This window comes from Physeter macrocephalus, chromosome 2, assembly GCF_002837175.3.
Source record: "Physeter macrocephalus isolate SW-GA chromosome 2, ASM283717v5, whole genome shotgun sequence".
NCBI lineage: Eukaryota > Metazoa > Chordata > Mammalia > Artiodactyla > Physeteridae > Physeter > Physeter macrocephalus.
This window is the reverse complement of record NC_041215.1, coordinates 101,600,823-101,607,004: the sequence shown is the minus strand read 5'-3', so window position 1 is coordinate 101,607,004 and position 6,182 is coordinate 101,600,823. Positions and strand designations below refer to the sequence as shown.

Genomic DNA, 6,182 nt, shown 5'->3' with positions numbered 1-6,182 from the left:
CATTGCGGTGCACGGGCTTCAGTAGTTGCGGCACATGGGCTCAGTAGTTGTGGCTCGTGGGCTCTAGAGTGCAGGCTCAGTAGTTGTGGTGCATGGGCTTAGTTGCTCCGCAGCATGTGGGTTCTTCCCAGACCAGGGCTCAAACACATGTCCCCTTTATAGGCAGGCGGATTCTTAACCACTGCACCATCAGGGAAGTCCCCAGACTATCATTTCTAAAGGAAGGAATATTTTTCTGATTTTTGATAAACGTTACATTTCTCATCAACCTACTGCTATTAATTCTAAACTTCAGAAAAATAAAATATGTGGATACAATAGAATCTTACCCTTCCATCTACCTGAATTCTTTCTATATGCAAAATACAGATAAAAATGGTTTTAGTTTCCGTTCCAAAAATGTCAAGAATAGTCTGTGATCTGTGATTGAAACTAAATTAAAATCAAAAGGGGTGTCTCTTACCTGTACACCCAGTGGATGAGAAACAAGCACTTAATGAATTGTAAAAAATATTTTCTTATATCTCATCATTAATTCTGCTCACTCACCAATCATTAACAACATTCATTATTATGATCACATAAAAATACTTCATTAATACTCTTTGTTGTAAAGCAGATCATCCTACTCTGGGAGATGTTCACGGATCCTTCCCTATGCAAGAGTTAATACATCCTCATTCCATTGACAGCAGGCTCAGGCATGTGACTTGCTTAGGCCAATGAAAGATGAGTGGAAGAACTCCTTGTGTACATAAGTTTTAAGAGCCAGTATATACTTACCATGATCTCATTTTCCTTTGCCACAGTATTAATTGTTCACCAGACAGAGGCTGGATCTTGAAAATGGCACGGTGCAGAGCTGAAGTAAACCTGCAATGAACATGAAACATGAGCAAGACAGCAACCTTTGTGGTAAGTCCCTCAGATTTGGAGGTCATTTGTTACTATAGTAGTCTCGAAACTCTCCTGATACAGACACATAAATTTACTGAAAGCCCTGTTCTTTCCACAACCATGCTATTGGTTCATATGGCCAGATACTGTTTGATTTGAGCAGGAAATAAACAATCTTGGCATCTATTAAACCAGTAAAAACTAAAAATTTTTGTATATTCAGTAAAATTTTGTATGATCATTTCCATTTCTGTGACATATTTTTCTCATTTATTTCTTTCTTGCAAGCTGTATAAGCCTGGTTTTGCCTTTCTTAAGAGATTTAGAAATAAATGTGAGCATATGCATATTTTTTCATATAATTTTTTAATCTTCTTTTACCTGTCTTGCACATTTCTCTACTCCTCAAACCACTCAACTCTCTCACTCCTTGCAAGATAACTCAAATTAACAACCTAGTATGCATCTTTTCAGTTCTGGTTTACATTCATATATGTAGATATACACATATAAATAGAGTGTGTTTTTGTCATTGTTTGATTTACAGAAAAAGCAGGGGGAGACATTTTTATACATACTCTTTTGAAACTTCCTTTTCTCATTCAACAATACCTGGTAAGGATCCCACCACCTCATCCACAATATCTACTAATTCATTCTTTTAAATTAATGCATAATATTGTCCATGGTATGGATATATCATAGTTCATTCAGGCATTTCTCTATTTGGGGTATTCAATTTATGTCTAATTTTTTACCACTACAAACAATGTTGTAATAATCATTTTTGTACACACATCTTTATGAATCAGTCATTTCATTTCCATCAGATAGATTCCCAGGAGTAGAATTTTGGGTCTAAGGGTATATGTATTTTTTATTTTATTAGATAATGTCAGATTTTCCAAAGAGTAACAACACTTTATATTCCATCCCAATGAGTATTGTAGTTCTCATTAATTTCTGCCTCTTATAGGTATAAAATTATATTCCATTGTTATTTTAATTTGCACTTTCCAGATTACTAAGCACATTTCAAATGTTTCTTGACCATTTAGACTTAATCTTCAGTAAACTGTCTATACATGTGCTTTGCCTAATTTTCCTTTGGATTAAATGCCTTTTTCTTCTCAGTTTGTGAGAGTTAGATGTCAAACACAGAGATGCCACACTCAGATTCTGCTTCAATAAAGGGCTCACTCTGCAGTTGCAAGGCGTATGGCTCACTGGCAGCCTTCAGCTGTCCAGTAACTTAGGGTCCACGTCAACTTTTTTTTTTTTTTTTTTTTTTTTTTTTGCGGTACGCGGGCCTCTCACTGTTGTGGCCTCTCCCGTTGCGGAGCACAGGCTCCAGACGCGCAGGCTCAGCGGCCATGGCTCACGGGCCCAGCCGCTCCGCGGCATGCGGGATCCTCCCGAACCCGGGCACGAACCCGTGTCCCCTGCATCGGCAGGCGGATTCCCAACCACTGCGCCACCAGGGAAGCCCCCACGTCAACTTTTGACCCATGGTCTTATTCTTCTTGAGGAAGCCCCTTGCCAATGAATGAGTGAGGCGTTGATAGCTGAGGACAAGCTCTTCTCTTCTCTCAGCAATCTCCAGCCAATGGGTCCTGGCCATTTCCACCGTGGCAGGACACCTCCAACAGGCAATCACTGCTCCAGAGCTGCCCCTTGGGCTGGCTGAGATTTTGTCAGGTCTGTACCTAGGCTCCTCCTGCCCAATCCTTCTCCTCCCTTTTTCCTCTACTGTGTTACTTTCCAATAAACCTTTTGTACCTCTAACTCATCATGCTTCTCAGAGAACCCAACCAACATATTATAGATGTTAACAGTTATTAGGTTATCTGCTTTTGTAACATTTTTTCCAGAACTGTTTATTGACTTTGTCTATGGTATTTTTGCATATACATTATGTTAATTTTCATATAATCAAATATGTCTCTTCTCAGCATTGGTTAGGAAACACTTTCCAATGCCTAGATTGTACATGTAATCTCCTACCTTTTTTGTAAGATTTTTATTGCTTTTCTTTAACATTTAAGTATTTGGTTTTTCTATAATTTATTTTTAAACTTAGTTTATATGTCTATATAAGTGTGTACAAAGTTAAGTGAATTTTATAGAAATAAGATGGGGGACTACTTTTTATTTTCTTCATGAACTAATCTATTCTTTTCTTACTGAATTGAATTATCCTTCTTGTCATATATTAAATTCTTACATGTACTTCAGTCTACTTCTGAGTTTTCTGATCTGATTCCCATCCAATCATATTAATTTGATTATAGTGACTTTGTGGTATGTTCTTATACCCATGCTCACTCCATATTGTAGCTAGAGGGACTTACCTAAAGAAAAAAACCCGACTCCCCACTATGAAGCTTTATTGGCTTCCCAGTGCCAGGTGAATAGGGTCCAGGCTCTTTGGCATATGTGGCCATGGCTCCTATCTACATCCCTGGCTTCCTCTCTGACTACTCCACTTCTCTTCATTCATACTTTAGGACTATCAGGCTACTTAAAGTCCACTGAATACCACATGCTGTTTCATGCTGTCACATTTTGGTTACACGAAAAGTCTTTCCCACCTCTCTTCACTGAATTAACTATTATTCTTTCTGCAAAATTCAGTTCAGACTTCATCTTTTCCAGGAAGCTTTTCCAAAACCCACAGCTTACACTTTACCCTCCATTAATATGTTGGTACCTACTATACTACATTGATACATTTCTTTAAGTGTGTCTGTCTTCTGCTTTAGGCTGTAAAATTCATTTCTTATTCATTTTTGTATATTTCGAACTTGACCCTATGATACAAAAAAAGCATTCAATACATTTTTCTTAAATTATTAACTTCGAGCAATGGTCCTCTGGCCATTCCCTTCTGAGGATGTGGGAGGAAAATATTAGGACTTATATTTATACTTATCTAAATTGAATAAGAAGTAAATCAAGCTTTGCCCATGTTAATATGCAGGTTCCACTGACACCATCACTTGATCCCTATGTGGGTGAAAGAGGTATTTTGAGGGACGATTGGGAGTTCCAGAACTTGGAGAAGTTGACAGTGCCAACTCGTTACCTGGTACATAAATCCAGTTAAATAAATTTTAAAGTTATATTGTATAGTTTAAATTAAACTAACCCAAAATGGATGGATGGCTTAAAATATTCCTGGAAAACATCTCGAATTGAAGATAATTCTAGTGAACATTTCAAAAATAACAGAGCTGACCCTTCTCGTGTTCAATACAAGGACATAATTGCTTATATTAAGAGGAAAAAACAATGACCATATATCTGACAAGAAGTCAGCCAAAAAAATTTTTTTACTTTTTGACATGCAGATACACATTCACTTCTGAAAACAACCATGACCAGTGACAAAACATTTTAAAGAAATATTTGCTTCATCTTTTTAAAACTCTTTTGTGTATGTTTTATGATGTGCATAAATACTAGTAAAGAAAAAAATACGTATAATAGATAAATAAATAAATGTAAATGATGAATATCCTCAAAAACCAGTAAGAGAGTGAAAACTAAAGTGTGGAGACCCCTGCAGAAGAGTGAGGTCCTCAGGGTCTATTCATGTTTTATTAGGTCAGAAAGATGGAGGAAGTATTCATCAAACATGTTGAGGATGAAAGGAAATCCTTTACCATGAATTAAGCCATGGGGAAAGGATGGGAAGGAACTTAATGGTAGAAAGAAGAATCATAAAAGGAAGCTTGAAGGAGAGTCTAGGAAAGTAAACAGGAGCAAAGCAAAATCTTCATGAAGAGGAACTGATCCATTTCATTATGAATCAGCACAGAAGTCAAGGCATTCAAGCCATCAGAACAATTCAAATTTGTCAAGGTATTTCCCAAGGCATTCTCCTACAGTAGGCAGCCATTGCTCCAGTCCACTTTCTCAAAAGGAAAAAGGAACAAGCAAAAGGAAAATTTGCATTTTGAGTGCATAATCAAATAAGCTGTACCCAAACCAAACTAATAAATTCAGTGGGCCAAAGTAACTAGTATCACAAGAAAGCCTAAATTGAACTGAGGCATTTGTGTGCCTATATTTGTTTTATAAACAAAGTCCTTGGAGATTGGTTCAAGATGGCGGAGTAGAAAGACGGACACTCACCCCCTCTTGAGAGAGCACCAAAATCACAACTGTTGAACAATCATCGACAGGAAGACACTGGAACTCGCCAAAAAATATACCCCAAATCCAAAGACAAAGGAGAAGCTGCAAGGAGATGTAAGAAGGGGCGCAATCATAATAAAATTAAATCCCATAACCTCTGGGTGGGTGACTCACAAACTGTAGAACAATTATACCACAGAAGTCCACCACAGCAGTGAAGGTTCTGAGCCCCATGTCAGGTTTCCCAATCTGGGAGTCTGGCAACAGGAAGAGGAATTCTCAGGGAATCAGACTTTGAAGGCTAGCGGGATTTGATTGCAGGACTTTGACAGGACTGGGGGAAACAGAGACTCCACTCTGTGTGTGCCCTCCACTGTTTGTGTCAGGGCACACACAAAGTAGTATGCACATCAGGACCCAGGGCGAAGGAGCAGTGACCCCATAGGAGACAGAACCAGACCTACCTGCTAGTGTTGGAGGGTCTCCTGCAGAGGTGGGGGGGGTGGCTGTGGCTCACCCCAGGGACAAGGACACTGGCAGCAGAAGTTCGGGGAAGTACTCCTTGGCGTGAGCCCTCCCAGAGGCAGCCATTAGCCCCACCAAAGAGCCTGTGGGCTCCAGTGCTGGGTCACCTCAGGCCAAACAATTGACAGGGAGGGAACTCAGTCCCACCTATCAGCAGACAAGTGGATTAAAGTTTTACTGAGCTCTACCCACCAGAGCAACACCCCACTCTACCAAACACCAGTCCCTCCCATCAGGAAGCTTGCACAAGCCTCTTAGATACCCTCATCCACCAGAAGGCAGACAGCACAAGCAAGAAGAACTACAATTCTGCAGCCTGTGGAACGAAAACCACATTCACAGAAAGATAGACAAAATGAAAAGGCAGAGGACTATGTACCAGATGAAGGAACAAGATAAAACCCCAGAAAAACAACTAAATGAAGTGGAGACAGGCAACCTTCTAGAAAAAGAATTCAGAATAATGATAGTGAAGATGATCCAGGACCTCAGAAAAAGAATGGAGGCTAAAATCGAGAAGATGCAAGAAATGTTTAAAAAAGACCTAGAAGAACTAAAGACAAAACACCTAGAAGAATTAAAGAACAAACAAACAGAGATGAACAATATAATAACTGAAA

The 6,182-nt window shown here is 39.0% G+C and overlaps 1 protein-coding gene across 4 annotated transcripts in view; it reads right to left on the bottom strand.

Annotated features, from left to right (window-relative positions):
* Positions 1-6,182, bottom strand: part of MARS2 (methionyl-tRNA synthetase 2, mitochondrial) — a 129,925-nt gene that overhangs the window by 6,892 nt on the left and 116,851 nt on the right. For 3 of the 4 annotated variants that reach the window (XR_003677276.2, XR_003677275.2, XR_003677280.2), the window contains one exon: positions 784-873. The gene's annotated coding sequence lies outside the window, so the exon portion shown is untranslated. Of the gene's footprint in view, positions 1-33; positions 216-783; positions 874-6,182 lie in introns of those variants that run through there. The other variant, XR_008618933.1, reaches the window with a different exon arrangement.